The sequence below is a fragment of the Engraulis encrasicolus genome, unplaced genomic scaffold, assembly GCF_034702125.1.
Source record: "Engraulis encrasicolus isolate BLACKSEA-1 unplaced genomic scaffold, IST_EnEncr_1.0 scaffold_316_np1212, whole genome shotgun sequence".
Lineage (NCBI taxonomy): Eukaryota > Metazoa > Chordata > Actinopteri > Clupeiformes > Engraulidae > Engraulis > Engraulis encrasicolus.
This window is the reverse complement of record NW_026945606.1, coordinates 1-17,500: the sequence shown is the minus strand read 5'-3', so window position 1 is coordinate 17,500 and position 17,500 is coordinate 1. Positions and strand designations below refer to the sequence as shown.

Genomic DNA, 17,500 nt, shown 5'->3' with positions numbered 1-17,500 from the left:
CTGTTGATTAGCCACTTAGTTGGTTACAAGGTAATTTCTCATATAGGTTACCTACTAACTTGTTAACAGGTTAGCAATGACACTTTTGACAAACGGGCTCCAGTTCTCTTTTGGGTGGTGGTTGTACACACCATATACAGTCATCCAAGTGTATAAGGCATCCTCTTCAGTGTTTTAGCATTATTGTTCTTATTGATTCTATTGTTGTTCATAATTCCAATATCTTTCAATTGCATAGTATGGATTTTGGATGCACTGAAGTGTGCTATAGTTGGCCTTTTCCCAAAAACTAGTATTTGGGTTATAACAGATCAACTTCTTGGCCCAAAAGCAATGCCAATTGAGAGCGACCCTAATAACTCTAGCTGATTTTGCTCCTTTCAGAATGTGTTCTCTGGGTACACAGGTTTTAGCATGTAGCAAAAGTAGTGTGTTAAGTGGAAACATGAAGACGGAAATTTCTCATGTTTGCCCAAATTCAGGATTTCCTCAATGTTTCCCCAGAGATAGTCTGTAGGACGCCTTTAACAACCTAGCGTGTTACACTTTTTAAAAAGTATGTCTTAAGCCCAGCCGTGGCTTAGTTAGCTGAGCACTGGACTACAGTGGTGTAATAAAAAGCAAGCATACATAAACACTGTTCATGCTTTTCAAAATTACATCATTTAGCCTACTTATCCCTCAGAGAGCACACATTGCTAATGCATATTATGCATGTTGCAACAATAGGTGAAGTGTTGTTTCCATCCATTTTTACTGCTGCTAAACAGAATGAGATTGAATCCACCTTTAGAGTAGCTTATTAGCATCGGTAACACAACTCGCCTTGTTGCCTTTGTGCTGAAACAGTTATGCTCAGACAGAAAAGCAGCTTCAACACAACACTTGAAAACAAAAAGAAAAATGCACGTCAATTGTTTCCCGATAACCCCCGCATCTTGATAATGAGATAATTTTGAAGTGTTTGATGAAGTGTACCTCTCATGCTCTGTGCGTCAATACCAAAGAGGTTCTTGCTGATAGTGTAATGAATTTGCTGTTGGGAGGCTCATTTGCCTTGCAAGACCACAGTTCAACTTCAGCTGCCAAATTCAGTGTTGCCAGATTGAGTGGTTACCCGCCCAATTGGGCTGCTTGGAGAAGCTGTCTGCGGGTAAAAGCAGGGAAAATATGGCCATTTGGCATTTTTTTCTGGAGTTTTATGCCCATAGAAATCAATGCAATTAGTTGAAACTGTGCGGAATTTTGCGCATTTTGTCGTTTTTTGAGAACCTTTTGGGCGGGATTTGATCAGACACATCTGGCAACACTGGTCACATTTTTCCGTTCTATTTTCAAATTGCCCATTATGCTCCGATCAATTCATTTCTGGAATGTATGAGATGCTCATTGTAGTGAGGTAAGCAGCTTTTTGTGAACATTTCTGACAATCTTTTACAACCGTACTGTGTGGTGGCACACTGGTGACCATGGCTCATAGCCTCGGAATTCAGGAAAATCCATTGAAATGAAGTTATAAGGGGAAACAACGTTTGACAAAATAACCCCCGAAAGCTGTTGACTGCTCACCTCATTTGACATTTTTATACATTATATTATAGGACAAAAAAGGCAAGACAGGTCCTATATTGCTGCCTTGATTGTGACATTCCTCATGGTACACTACACAGCTCATGTTGCCTTAGCTTCACTCACAGGAGGTCAGACAGAAATAAAGGATGAAGGAGGAGAGAGGAGGCGCGGCGAAGCGTCATCTCCCTCCCGCTCCAGCTCCGGCTCCGGCTCCGGCTTCGGTTCTGGCTGCAGCAGCATTACAGAGGGAGCTCATCACACCGTGGCAACTCATCCATATACAATCTGCATGATTTGCTGCTTCATCTGCTGGGTCTCTGGGACTAACGCAAGAGCAGAAACCGGGCAGGACGCTTAGAGGTGACTGAAGGCGCTTTTTTTTTCGGGCATGGGGAACGAACAAAAAAAAGGAAGTTGAAACAGCTCAGGGGACTTAAAAGGGAAGGGTATTTATATGAGCTCAGCACATCTCTATCCCGCAGGCTGGAATTTACAAATAGAATTAAAATGAATGGCTCAGCTTTAATTTTCTAATGCAGTGACCCATTCCAGCACAGTGTAATAGCGGGTCCCTGTGTGACAATTAAAATAAATCACTCACGAACAGAATTTGCCATATGTATTCATGCCTCATCAGTAACTGAATTGACGTGAATGATTTATCCGAAGGAGCTTGGGGGGCCCCATAGACTAGACCCCTATCCGGTATCCGGGCCCTGTGTGTAGTGGACTGTTTCGCTTTACAGTGTCAACCAGCGTAGCAAAGGCTTGGTAGTAGTAGGCAACTAAACTTCTTTGTAATTTGCCTCACTGCCATGCTATGTCAAGGTGAGCTGTGTAGTACTGTGTGTGTGGACAGGAAGGAAAGAAAAAGAAAAAAAAACAGCCAAGTCGGAAGTTACTCACCCACCTTCTGCGCAGGTGGACATCAGAAATCTATCAGCGGCTAGAAGGTTCTAGTCTCTAGTAATGTTCCTTTAGTGCCCGCGAATGGGGCCTCCACAGCCTGTGCTGAGCGGGGGTTAAAAGGCAGGCATTTAACCCATATCTGGAGCCGCCTTAGTGCCACATTAATATTGTACATGCACCCTCCACATGGCCCAACGCCACGGCGAGCCCATTTTTCATGCATGGCTTTGCTGGCTCGGTTCACACGTGTGCTCCTTGGTATTATATCGCGGACGGTGTTCTTTTGATACCTGTGCACTCAGCGGGTCAGCAGCAGACTGCTTGATAACCCTCCCACCAGTCTTAATTACCAGAGCCGTGTGGTCACCGCCTGGCAGCCAGCAGAGACTTTTACACTAGACTGCCCTAAATGATTCTTCTTCTCTGGAGCACATTGTCGCTGAATAATTTTTGTGGCTTTTTGTTAAAAATACGGTATGACCACCAGTTGGGACCCAAGATGGCTTTTCCGTTCCTGTTGCTGGCATTTTAATGTGGCGAAACAGTCAAGTTTAAATATGACTGTGTTGCTTTTCCCATCTCGACTCTCGGCCTCACCTTCAGTCCACCTTGAGTGAGTGGTGCTCAAACTGTGATTAAAGCCATGGAGCGTATTATTCAAGACGGCCGTATCTATCACCCTGTGGTATTTATTCATATTGTATCCGGGTCCCATAGAGAAGACTGTGGAAGGGCCTCATTAACCCGGTGAGTAAGGCCTTATGAAAGTGGAGTTCACAGTGAGAAATCTGATTAGTGAAAAAAGAATGGTATTTAATCCCTTCTGGAGATAGGAGAAAGCCATTGTTGCAATGCCATTAAGATTAACAAGAGAACCCACTGTTTCCATCTTACTTTTTATATATATAAAAAAATAATACCTGAGAGGGTTTAAGCTTGGATAAAGCATGTTATAAATTGAACAGGTTAAATCAATTTCTTAATCATTCTTATATTCCCCTTTAAAATGAAAATCTGTTTTTAATGGGAGCATATTATGACATCATCTATCCATTCGCTGCTGGTTATTAAACGAATCCAATATAATCAGAGGCTGTCTCGATAAAGTGATATGCATTTATTGATCACATTTCTTAAATATATTCTCAAGTGATCTCCATAGGCATCCCTGCGGATTTCTCGGCTCATTTTTATTCATTAGGCACCTGATATTTATGCAAAGTCACCTCTTGATTCAATCTTGTCTCCATAAAGCCTAGATTACAAGTCACTAAATGGGAATTTCATTGAATTCTGCTGTTTTTCCCTCCTTTTCTTTTTTTCGTCCTCTAGGATGACTTAGAGTAACAAACCTACGTGACAGACTGATTGATAATTGAAAACAGAAAAGGTGAAAAAGGGAAAAAAACAAGAATAAAAAACACTGTCACCATACAAAGGACCTCACCATTTACCAAACAGACCTTGATACACCTGACAAATAAATATCGCATGTTCTTTATCATGGAACGTAAAAATAATAATGTTTTTTTTCATCACTCTCCTCTTAGTAAATAAATAAATCACAATAGTGCCAGGCAGGCAGGCAGGCAGGCAGACTGTAGCTGATACATATTCAGTAGCAGACAGACAGGCAGCGGGTGAGGGATCATCCTGGTCAGGATTGAGGGCCGGTCGCTTCTTTTCGCGCACCAAAAAAACCACAAAAAAAACGGACCAGCAGCTGCTCTAAATGATTCCTAATTTGGAGAGTAATCTGCTCCATTCATGCTCCAGCACTCGCCCGCATTAGTGTGACAGTTGAAGGAGACCCCCTGGATCTGCTCTGTTTATTTTCTGTCTTAGTGCCTCAAAACGTGGCGTTGAATGCTGATGGTTTTTTTCCCCTTCTTCTTTCTATTTCTTCCGCTTTCTTGCTTTGGTCGCACTTGATGCACTGTAGCTAACAGGCTGTAAGAGTTGCCAGGAGTATGGAGTTAGGAGAGAACCAGTTTCTGTTGCTGTGTGTGGAGAAATAAAAGACGGGGAAAAAGAAGAAGAGGAGGAGGAGGAGGTAGTGAAGGAAGGAAAAACACGTCTCCAAAAAAGGGAAAAAGTGCAGTGAGGTGTCAATAAAAGACAACAGGTGCCAGCTTTCAACTTCACAATCACACTAATGAGGAATAGCACTCCGGCTGACAGCCACGATCACATACAGCACGTCTTATTTGATTCACTTTGAGGGGAGAAAAATTGAAAAACAAACTCAAAACAGGTCTTTTCAAAAAGACAAAAAAATAAACCTGATGAATACTGGAGTGAACGAAAGGGGTGGGTTTAGGTTGAGGTGGGAAGGAGGGTGGCATCTGCAACCGTTACCATTTCTTGCTTCCTCTGTGCAGTGGCGATGCTAGGGTAAGTTGGGGCCCCAAGAGAAAATTCAAAATAATGAAAATTCGCAACAAAAATAATGAAAATTCGCAACAAATCACCACTACTGTAATTTAATGTCTTAGCTTATTCACCATTTATAGGCTTGGGGGCAGCAGGCACCTGCCTGCCTAGAATGGTGACAAGATGCGCCTCTGCCTTTGTGCCCTTGAGAAGATTGTATGCCTTTAGGTGTTGGAATGGAGTCTAGTGCATGTGTGTGGACATGAGGAGGAGGAGGAGGTTGCTTATAGCAGTGGGTGGTGATGGGAGCAGGTGTACAGTAGAGAAGGGAGGCAGGGTTGGACTGGCCATCTGGCATAGCGGGCATTTCCCGGTGGGCCCCGCATCCTCGTCTGCCCCTATTTTCAGGCATGTAAAAAAACCCACAAGGGTGTAGGGCCCCACCGGTGAGTCAGTTCTGCGCAGCTAATTATGAGGGGCCCCTTTAAACCACAAGTGCCCGGGCCCTATTCCTCCCCCAGTCCAGCCCTGGGGGGAGGTGTGGTGTTACGGTGAGGTGAGGTGTTGCATCTGGTTGGGGTGATCTGCTTCCTGCTGTGTTTATTAGGCAAATGTGGAGGCGGCGGGCGGGGACACACAGGGCCTCGCTTGGCTTGGCTTGGCATGCCATGCGGTGTTGTCACCGAGGCCGAGCGCAGCACATCCAGGGGGTAGTTATCACGTCCAGGCAGTGTCCCACCGCCTACTGCGTTCACTGATACAACCCAACCTCCACCGTGATCCCTCTCCATCTCAATTGGAGCCCTCGAATATGGAAAAAAAACAACACACCTCAATGAATATTTAAGCGGTCAGCATGGTGGAGACAATATGCTGCGTGTAAATCTCAGATTCTACAGTGAATGTTAGAAGGGGAGGGGGATGCATGCAGTGTTCTTGTTATGATTTTTAAGCAGAGATCTGGTTTTCATGCTGCTGTTTCCCACCTAAAAATGGTGCTAAATGAAGCATCAAAGGCTAATGTGTGGAGGCAGGCATATTTTATTAGAAAGATGCAGCAGAACCACCCCCCCCCCCACCACCACACACACACACACACACATACACCTCTCTCTCTCTCTGTCGCTCTCTCTTTCGCTCTCTCTCTTGCTCTCTCTCTCTCTCTCTCTCTCTTACACACACACACACACACACACACACACACACACACACACACACACACACACACACACACACACACACACACACACACACACACACACACACACACACACACACACACACAAACCAACATTCTCTCTCTCTCTCTCTCTCTCTCTCTCTCTCTCTCAACCCCTTACCACCCCAAAAACACTCCCCAACCGGTACTCCACCCCCACCCTACCCTTCATTATTTTTGAATCAGGTCCTTAAGGATCTATAAAACATTCATCCCCTGACAATATCATTCTATATGGCTGAATAGACACTTATTTTTAATCCTTAATTTGTTTTTCTTTGATTTTGTGTTTCACTCAGCACATAGTGGTGGTAAATCCAGCGGGCCTCCTGGGCATTCCATCGAATTGGGCACAATAAATGAAGATGGAGGGAAACCAATAGCATTTCTGTTGTTTTTTTCCCGCTGCTTTGATGTTTTTTTGCGGCAAGGTGTTTATGGTGGGTGGTTATATAAAACACAACGTTTTTATGGCGTTACACACACTGTCTCGCGAACATGGGGGCCTTCATATATAATGCACGCGTTGTTGTCGTCGTTGCGGCAACCCCCTGTTTTATAAAATCATTCGGTTCTGCCATGATTACCTGTTTCCCGAGCAGCCTGAAGCGCCAGCATAGTTATTGGTCCCATCAAGATAAATAGCAGCATATACTGGGTACAGTAGCAATTCTCCTGATAAAAAAGAAGGAGGGAGATGAGGTAACCATCTCTCTCTCTCTCTCTCTCTCTCTCTCTCTCTCTCTCTCTCTCTCTCTCTCTCTCTCGCCATAAAATGTGCTCCATCACAGCTAGACATTAATATTCTTGATAGCCTGGGCTACTACATGATGTACCATACATACAGCACACTCAGCACACGCTGCAGCTTTATTACCTGATCTCCTCTTGTGGTGAGTGGAGGAGGAGGGTGTTGTTGTGTTGTGTTGTGTTGTGTTGTGTTGTGTTTGTCTTGTCTGTGGAATAACACTGATGTTTCTAGTAACGGGCGTCGGGGCTCTAAGTATGGCGGATTACAGCAGTCTACATTTGTATAATTCCTGTGATAATGGGATAAAGCGGCTTCAGTAAGGGGGGGGCGGGAGGATCTATATGGAGAATGGATTACTCGGAGGCTCCTCCAATGGGGTGCTTAGCCTTGAAGTTATCATCCTAAACAGACACAATCTCAAGAGGTTGTGTAGTGTTGATGCCTCTTAAGGGCTGTGATGGTTCCCGTTCATGTCAATATTGTTTGGGGGGTTGGGGACAGGAGTGAGAGGAGGGGAGGGGGGGGGGGGGGTGTGCTGGGTGCTCGAGTGAGGTAAACATGGTTTTTGTGATGCGATACGGTTTTCCCTTGAATTTACAGAGAGTAGGAAATGTGCATGTCGGTGATGGCATTTGAATAGGGCTGTTTACGTGTAGGCAGGCCTATATACTAGTCTAGGACTCACTGAAGTAGAGGGGTGTCTGTTGTCGCTAGAGTTCATTACAAAAGGAAATTAGCATTTCCATGCATACAGAAGCAATTACTGGTAATTTCTACAAACATCATATGAACATGCCCACAATTAAGGGCTCACAGTCACGTGCTCGATAGGCCACGCTGTTTCCACATCATCTGAAGGACCGGCGCTAGACCATTGTAATGAACACAGTGATGCATATCTCGCATCCAATAGCCTTCATAATGCAGTCACAGTCTTGCTGTCATCATTTCAAACGATTATTTTTTTTTAACCGTAATTATATCTCTGCAAACAAAAGACACTGTGTGAATGAGTTTGTTTGAAATGGATGTGTAGCACTGCTGCTTTGATAGAAAGCAAAAAAAAAGAGAAAACAGCGCCATGGGCAATGTAATCAAGATCTAAATCTTACTTTGCCCATCCTTAAAAGTTCTGCCTCATGCAGTTTTCCATCATTCGTAAATCCATGTCCATAATTTATGAGGAATTTAAATGCCAACGACTTCCAGGAAAACAACACTGAAAGAAAATATTCGTTGGATCTACATGATTTTAATGTGTACATCGGTCCCACACAATCCAATTGTGTAAGGTCAACATGATTTCTTCCCCTATATTTATTGTGTAATAGTCGGGGAGGAACGGTAGCCTACCATGCACCCCCCCCACAACAAAACGCCATATGATTTTTTTTGATCGTCAAGATGTCCTGAATAAGAATTTGAGTGGTAACAGTAATATAACTCACTCCCACTATACTTTTTCACATCATATTGTATATGACCCCAGAATGCTCAATGCATTCTAGTAGTACACTGCCAAGTCCTCTAGAGCCATGATTCAGTTGGTTATCATAGCTTATGATATACCATATGAAAGCTTGGAGTCTGCAGTATACATATATTATAATAGATTTGGTGTACACATTTGCATAGCAACGGTTGCTAGGCAAAGCATCTTCCTTAGCAACCAACATCAGTGACACAGTTCCTCTCTGATTACATTGCGCTATGATGTCTGGATCTAGACCACTTTTCCAAGGTTCAACATGACTTGTTTGAACCTCCAAGATGTCCTTAATAAGAATTTGAGTGGTAACAGTAATATAACTCATTCCTACTATACTCTTGTACATCATATTGTATATGACCCCAGTACGCTCTATACGTTTTAGTTCTATGTAGTAGTAAACTGCCAAGGCCTCTACAGCCATTTTGCAGTTGGTTATCATAGTTTGTTATATACAATATGAAACATTGGAGTATGTAGTTTAAGAACATTGTCATATTTTTTGGTGTACTCATAACATTTGGGAAAAATATACTTGGTTTAGTGGTATGATGTCTGAGAGCTCTGGGTTTTTTCCCCTTGATTCTTTAAATGACCAATTCTTACATAAAGACCTTAAAAGGAAATATATTAACAATTTGGAAAAGTCCAAACCCTAATGTGATGTAAGCACTAACTACTAAAACTATTGACAATGTTGCAATCTGTACGGCCTGTGTCACTGTCACAGTCCATGCAAGTTGGTGCGCAAGACCACAAGACCCCAATAGAAGGAAACCGGTTGAATCATAAATAAAGTTTATTGAACATTTGGGGAAAGGTATAGTCCAAGGCGGAAAGTTCATTTACTGCTACTGTCACTGTCTGTGCTTGACCAATCACTTTCAATTTCACTCTCACTGCTACCACCACAGTGCACTTTACAGTGATACAGCTGGTGATGATGCTCTCAATGGTTCCTCCGTAGAAGGTGGTCATTATGGCTGGTGGGGCACTGGCATGCCTCAGTTTGCGCAGGAAGTAGAGGCGTTACTGGGCTTTCTTGGCCAGTGATGCAGTGTTGGTGGTTCAGGAGAGGTCCTCGCTGATGTGTACTTCAAGGAATTTTGTGCTGCTCACCCTCTCCATAGCAGCACCATCGATGGTCAGTGGCAGGAGTTGGTGGTGACCTTTCTGGAAGTTGACAACAATCTCCTTTGTCTTGCTGACATTCAGTAGGAGGTTGTTGTCACTGCACCACTTGGCTAGGAGGTCCACCTCTGTCCTGTAGTGTTTCTCATCAATGTTGGTGATGAGACCCGTCAGGGTTGTGTCATCTGCAAACTTCACCAGGTGGTTGGTGCTGTGGGATATTTTGCAGTCGTGTGTGAGCAGGGTGAAGAGTAAAGGGCTTAGCACACACCCTAGTGGAGCTCCTGTGCTCAGCGTGATGGTGTCCGAAGTGTTGTTACCAACATGCACTGCTTGTGGTCTCTGGCACAGGACGTTTAGCAGCCAGTTGCAGAGGGAGGTGCTGAGGCCCATATTGTCCAGTTCGCATATCAGCTGTTGGGGTATGATGGTATTGAATGCTGAGCTGAAGTCAATCGTTGAAGCAGGATGGAGATGACTTCTTTGGTACCGATATGATGGTGACGGCTTTGAAGCAGGAGGGGACAATGGCTTGTTGTAGTGAGGTGTTGAAGATGTCAGTGGAGACATGCTTTAGTTCCTCAGCACAGTCTTTCAGCATCCGTCCAGGGATGTTGTCTGGGGCTGTTGCTTTGTGTGGGTTGATCCTGAGAGCCCTCTTCATGCTATCAACAGGTAGACACAGGTATTCTGTGGGTGGGTCTTGTTTTGTTCCTCGAAGTGTGTGAAAAAGCTGTTGAGGTCGTTCAGCAGGGATGTGTTGTTGTTTTTGCTGCTCCGAGGTGATGGCTTGTAGTCAGTGATAGCTTGGATGTCCTTCCATAGGCTCCGTGCATCTCTGCTTGTGTGTATTCTTGCTTTGCCTTTCTAATGCCTTGTGACAAGTTGGCCATAGCTGTTTTCAGGCCCGCTTTATCCCCAGCTCTGAAGGCTTTGTCTCTTGCCCTCAGCAGCCTGTGGACGTCCCCTGTCAGCCATGGCTTCTGGTTGGCTCGAGTGATTATTGTTTTTGTGTCTGTGACGTCGTCTATGCATTTGGTGATGTAGGATGTGACTGTATCTTTATACTCCTCAATGTCTATTTGGTTGTTGTTGGTGGCAACTTGTTTAAAAATATCACAGTCAGTTATTTCAAAGTCGTTTTGGAGGGCGGATAAATCCCATTCCTAATTATGATGCGCTAATTAATTCTCAAAACCCTTTAAATAATTTAAAAACTACAATATTTTAATATATCACAATTGGCTAACATTGTGGAAGGGAGTCATTTAAAGAATCGAAAAAAATCAGAGCTCTCAGACATCATATCATAAACCAAGTCTATCTTCCCAAATGTCATAGATAGGCCTACACTATACATATGTAATATTCATAAACTACACACTCCAAGCTTTCATATGGTACATAACAAGCTATGATAACCAACTGCACAATGGCTGTAGAGGCCTTGGCAGTTTACTACTACATACGTAGAACTAAAACGTGTAGAGCGTACTGGAGTCATATACAATATGATGTACAAGAGTATAGGAATGAGTTATATTACTGTTACCACTCAAATTCTTATTAAGGACATCTTGGAGGTTTAAACAAGTCATGTTGAACCTTGGAAAAGTGGTCTAGATCCAGACATCATAGCGCAATGTAATCAGAGAGGAACTGTGTCACTGATGCTGGTTGTTAAGGAAGATGCTTTGCCTAGCAACCGTTGCTATGCAAAAAGCTACACTAAATACAGTTTTATATATGTATACTGCAGACTCCAAGCTTTCATATGGTATATCATAAGCTATGATAACCAACTGAATCATGGCTCTAGAGGACTTGGCAGTGTACTACTAATGCATTGGGCATTCTGGGGTCATATACAATATGATGTGAAAAGTATAGTGGGAGTGAGTTATATTACTGTTACCACTCAAATTCTTATTCAGGACATCTTGACGATCAAAAAAAATCATATGGCGTTTTGTTGTGGGGGGGGTGCATGGTAGGCTACCGTTCCTCCCCGACTATAAGGTTTAAGTGATTTTATCACCTTAAACGGAGGTGATTGGATCACCTCAACCTAACACAACTTATTCATGTTCCAGCCTCATAAAAATGTGTTGGAACAATGTGATTTTTTTAAATTGTCACAAAATGTTTTTTTCACCTAAATCAGAGGTGATGAAATCACCTTAATCCTAAACAATTAATTGGTATTCCATTAACCAGAAAATATGTTGGAAGAACACAAAACTTTGACATAGTTTGAAAGTATTTTTTTCATGTTTATTGAAGGTGATGGAATCATGCATACAGCTACATTTCAGTAACATGATTCTTTAGTCTCAACCCCCCCCAAAAAAAATAAATAAATAAAAAATATGGTAAAAATATTAGGTCTAGGCTATACAAATGCATTGCAGATCACAATTTGATGTACAGGCATGTGCAAACAAAAACAAAAAAAGGAGTAAGAATTCTGTGATTAAATGTATTGACTTTCACTGTACGCATGTAAAATGCACACAGATATACAAAACATAAGGACAGTCACAAATAACTGCTACTCTTAGACCAATCAACGAGCAGGAAATACAACGAGCAGAGTCTGTGAACAAAAAGAAAGTCCAATTCGCTTTAAAGGTGCACTGTGTATTATTTTCAGTAGTTTATTTTGAGATTTCATGCTGCCCATGCACAAATGTTGCATTTTTCATGAATATTTACCACCACCAAACTTTAAGTTGTCGTTATGACTGGGGAAATTGCTCTTTCCATACATGAAAGGGGGAGGAGGAAAGAGAGGAATCTTCTATACTGGCTGTCATTTTTAATTTCTACAAATACAGATTTTTAGTAAACTTACTGAAGTTTGGTCATACTAATACATTTGCGTTTATTACTAAGTAAATATTAATGAAAAGGACACAGTTGGTAATAGGCAGCACCGTTTCAATGTGCAGCATAGTTGCCTACTCTGGTCACAATCCTACACAGTGCACCTTTAAGAAAATAATTTGTTTGGTTGCTGTGAAAAAGTGCTCTCTGGCTGGATTAGCACTCATGTGCACACATCGGACACAAATAAAATTCACTCTACATACAGTTCTTTTAGCTCATTGACTAAGTGCATTAGTCCACACTTGTAGGTGTGCGTGTGTGCGTTCATGCGCGTATACTGTATGCATGTGCGCGTGCATCTGGCAGTCCACCATTCATTTGGTTGTCCTCTTTGTGGACCACATTTGTGTTATTACCCAGTCTTATTTAAGTCTAGTCTTGGTATTTTGTTTCTCTTTAGTTTGGGTCAAAATCAACACAGTATGTACAAAACATATGCACACTCAAGTACTATTCTTAAACCAGCAAGGAGCTGGAAGTGCATACAAGCAAATTGATCTCTAGAAAAAAGGTACATTTCACTTAAAGAAACAAAAATAACTGCTGTTTTTTAGTTGCTGAAAAAAAGAGTCCTTTCCGATTGGGTGTCACGTGTGTGACAGACATACACTAAAACTGACAATGTCCTTTGGGTGGGATGCCCAATCTTCTGTCAGAGCAGATTCCAATAGTGATGTCTTCAATTGCTTCGTCTACGGCAACTTCATCCATGACCTATTCAACACAGACAAAAGTAAATAAACACAAATTAACCAAGCCATTTGAATTAACAAATACATCAACATTAAGCTGGGCAGTAGGTTAGTGCAAAGTCCAAAGCATGTCCTCTGTTCCACTGTCAAGATTCTCAGTTGTAATTCTGATGTGGGACCTGGATGATGATTTAACGCTGGTGTGAATTGGCCTGAGGTTGTCAAATACCAGAGCCAAAGCTGTGTAGTTGCCTTCATTCTGCAGGGATGTCAAACTCAAACCCAGGGCCAATTGTGACCCATGAAGTAATTTTATATGGCCTGCAAGATCATTGCATAGCATGACAAGACTTTGACATGAACCTTGGTGTGTCACAGGAATACCAGTGGGCCCAGGCCAATGAAAAAAGTTCACTCTCATATGGAACAACACCCCAGGTCTACTGTGTCCTTGGCTGGGACCTACAAGGGGCTTGTAGTAGACAATCAGTGATGCCAATCCTCTATTTAAGGTGTTTCAGAGCACAGAGATGTAAGGATCAGTTCGTCTCAATTAAGAGAACAAGTTTCATTATGCATATACAGGTACGATATATACTGTTCCTTGCGAGGAGACTTTGAAGGAAAAGTCTACTGCATTTCTCTGCTCTCTGATATTCTCTGATCTGAGATGAATTGAGAACCTCTCTGGCGTTTGTGCATGCGTGCAGTAATATGGCATGCAGGGCTTATCTGTCAAGGGGCTGAAATAAGAAGTTATTACAGTTTTCCCCATCTCAATACGTTTCCCTGATAACTTAAGTGATTAAAAATAAAACATGCAATATTCTAGGCAGACATACAATGGGCAATATAATGAAAAGCGTAACACAGCTGGTGCACTCTGTGGACTCTGATTTCTACCCCCCACCCATCAGAGAGAAAAACATGTGTCAACAAAGTGCTCTGAGATATTATACACTTCATAGTAGTGTTCATTTTGTTTCTACATAGAAGATATTAATATTTCTTTTTGTTTAGCTGCACATGCATTGTGTAGTAAGTGTATTGGAATAAGGAAACCGTGGGATAGCTTGCTCACTTTCAACTGAAGCCTCTCAATGTCATGTTGAGCATAGCACAATGCATACAAACTAACTAGTGTCACACTCCACACTGAGCGTGGGAACACCAGGGAGGTAGTCATCAAACTTCTCAGATCAGATCATCTTGTCTCAGATAACTCCAATTCTAGTACTAAGCAATAATCTAATATTCACTGGTCAGAGTACGACAAAATTTAAATATAAAAATTCGAGAAGCAGCTCCTTATACCACTGGAATATTTAGTCACCCCCTTTCAGGTAACAGCTAATTTAAAGCAGGAGTCAAGTTGTTAAGGTGCACTGGGTAGGGTTGTGGCCAAAGTGAATGCTTTACCTTGTGGACTTGGAACAGTGCAGGGCATTGCAGTGGGACTGTGGTGATTCTTTTCAATTCAGCACTGATCTGAAAAGACATAAAGAGCCCAAAGGATTTAACAATCAAATCATTAACATTAGGAGAAAGCCACACACACATTCAAGAAAGGAGATAAAATGCTGTAATTCACAAATCAAAACATTTAAGACAATCCGAATTGAATGTCTTACCTTGCAAACTTTGAACAGTGCAGGCCACTGTGCCAGAAGTCCTCAGAAATGGTGCATCTTGTACAACTTAATGAAATGAAGGAAGAAAGAAAGAAAGAAAGAAAGAAAGAAAGAAAGAAAGAAAGAAAGAAAGAAAGAAAGAAAGAAAGAAAAGGAGAACATTTGTAACCTGTGCAGCATGAGTTCTGGAAATAAACTACTTAAAAAAATCACTCTCTGCGCCTTTAAAATCACAGACTGTATCATGATCTGCTTCAATTGTCATGGTACATGTTGGAGAAATTCAGATTTCCAATATTGACGCCATGCATCCAGCCTAAAACCATGTCTGTCCCACTACCACTTCTTGACCATGAGCATGGGACAGTTTACTTTGTACTACTCACTTGGTTAAGATCACACATGCTTGACACCATCCGAAAAAATGTGTTCATGTTGGTGTCATCAGACCACAGGACATGGTTCCAGCAATCCATATCTGAAGTCTGTTTGTCTCTGATGAAACCATGATGAACACATTTGCTTTATATTGTTTCAAGCATGTGTGATAGTAGCCAAGGGAGACGTATAAAGAAAATAGTCCCATGTTTACGGTCAAAAATGGTGGTGGGACTGATTTGTTTTGGGATTCTATGAATGGCATCAACATTGGGAAGCTGACTGCCACCAAAAGAAACATGCATATGAATGTACTGGTACCATGACTACTAAGGCAGATCATGATCCTCTCTATGGGGTTTTAACATGCATGGGTGTAACTCAATAGTAAAAAAGGCTTTCTGCTCAGGAACCATCAAGTAGACAGGCAAAAAATACAGAAACTTACATCAGCCAATTCAGCAACAGTTGCTTGGATTGCAGGGGAACTGTGGTTATTCTTTTGAATTCAGCACTGATCTGAAAAGGCATAAAGAGCCCAAAGGATTGACAAATCATAAACATTAGGGAAAAGCCCCCCCCCCACACACACACACACACACACACACACACACACACACACACACATTCACACAATATAAAAACAATATGAAAACCTTATAGACAATCAGCATTGAATGTCTTACCTTACAGACTTCGAACAGTGCAGCAGAAGTCCTTAAAGAAAGAAAGAAAGAAAGAAAGAAAGAAAGAAAGAAAGAAAGAAAGAAAGAAAGAAAGAAAGAAAGAAGGAATTGGTGAGGTTAAGCATTTAATAAACAGCACAGGATTCGTGAATGAGGAGCATGCATTCTGTAAACTAGGCTACTTGTAAACAATGCTCCACTTAAAAGAGGAAGATATAGGCAAAGTAAAACGAGATAAGGCAGTGCATGCTTTGCATTGCACCATAAGTGCAACTAAAAAAAAAGTGATATGCACTTCAATAAATAGGATACTATTCCCACATGTTTCATCCAATTCCCTGTGCAAAGTTTAAATTCAGGTTATATGCACTCTATCTAGGTCGGTTGTTCTTTGACTTCGTGTGCAGGAAAGCTTACATTTCATTAATCTTCGGTTAAGACCACAAGTGCATGTGTGCATTAAACACCTGGGTTGGATAAGAAAAGAAAACTTTAAAAATAGAATACTTGGCTTAAAATGAACACACCGAAACGACGCCAGCCCTCTGTTCTCGTGAGCATGCAACGTGTTCGATCAAGTTCTAGTTCTGTGCATACCCCTCACCACCCCTCCCCCATTAACGGATCAGACCCTCCCGCGCAAATATAGCTATTAACTGAAGATAACCAGCTAGATTGTAGATTGCAGTTTTTACTACATCCTTTGAATATCCTAAATGTACATATTTTCCATTCTTTTCTAAAATGACATGGGGCATAGCCAACTGCATGTGTTTGCAGTGCACCTGTTACTAAGCAAAGAGCACTGCGCGGGTAAATGTAGTAGAGTCTAAGCTCAGCTTCCACACACAAAAGACACAAGAGCAGTAGTACATCGCCCACCATAAATGAAAGTACTTCAGTTACTTACTCAATTTCGTGTATATCTTCACACATGACAACACTATTCCAGCGAGATGAGACTGAAGAGTAGGACCGGGCTGACTGAGGCGAACGATTCTCTGGCTTGAAACTTTCCGGCTTCTTCTTGTCTTAGAAAGTGGTGCACTAGCGCCACCTCAGGACTGGAGGCCACCCCAGACACAACTTAATCATGTTCATTCAAAGCATTAGAAACATGCCAATTCAGCAGTCTCCAAGAACACATTATCCTTATTTGATGAAATCATGTTTACTCAAGGAATGTTAATGAATTGTTTTGCATCTATTTACTTTATATAGGTTAATTCAAAGACCCGCCATTCCCTCTTTTTTCAGTGAATGCTCTGGGTTAATTTTTTTTCGGCTTCATAAATATGTGCAGACTTTCCTCTCATTCTCTTGATGTTCATGAATTATTCTTTTCTACCATATGTATCTCAATTGCTATTACCACAAGCAATCTAATAAAAAATCAATATATGTAATTTTTGGAGCAATATCGCTGGAAGTTGAGTTCATTCCAGTGAGTTCCATCCACAAACCCCATTACTTACTATTTCCACATGCTTCACCAGGAAGCACTCGAAGGGTAGAAAAACTCAACAAGACTTCTCTCAGAATCTTCCAGAAAAGTGGACTAGGCCACATCATTGTTCCTCACCACAAGCCTCTCAGAAATTTCTGGACAACGATGCCAAATTATTAAAGTTCTGGTCATGGTTGAGGGACTACAATAGGAGGGATGACGCATTAGCAAGTCTGAAAATCTATTACAGCAGAAGCACATCAGCATAATCCAATCTGCATAACACTGGACACAGCTTCCAGACAAGCCCCCATGGGTCCCCGGGGGTTTTCG

The 17,500-nt window shown here is 41.9% G+C and overlaps 1 long non-coding RNA gene across 2 annotated transcripts; it reads right to left on the bottom strand.

Annotated features, from left to right (window-relative positions):
- Positions 1 to 12,733: 12,733 nt before the first annotated feature.
- On the bottom strand, positions 12,734 to 16,961 carry LOC134443397 (uncharacterized). 2 transcript variants are annotated; one of them, XR_010033654.1, is made up of 6 exons: positions 16,138 to 16,961; positions 15,721 to 15,751; positions 15,483 to 15,553; positions 14,657 to 14,722; positions 14,445 to 14,513; positions 12,734 to 13,047 (listed from the first exon to the last, which is right to left on the bottom strand). It is a non-coding gene; the product is annotated as an uncharacterized LOC134443397 (long non-coding RNA). The 2 variants fall into 2 exon arrangements; XR_010033653.1 differs by having other exon boundaries at positions 16,631 to 16,961.
- Positions 16,962 to 17,500: the final 539 nt, after the last annotated feature.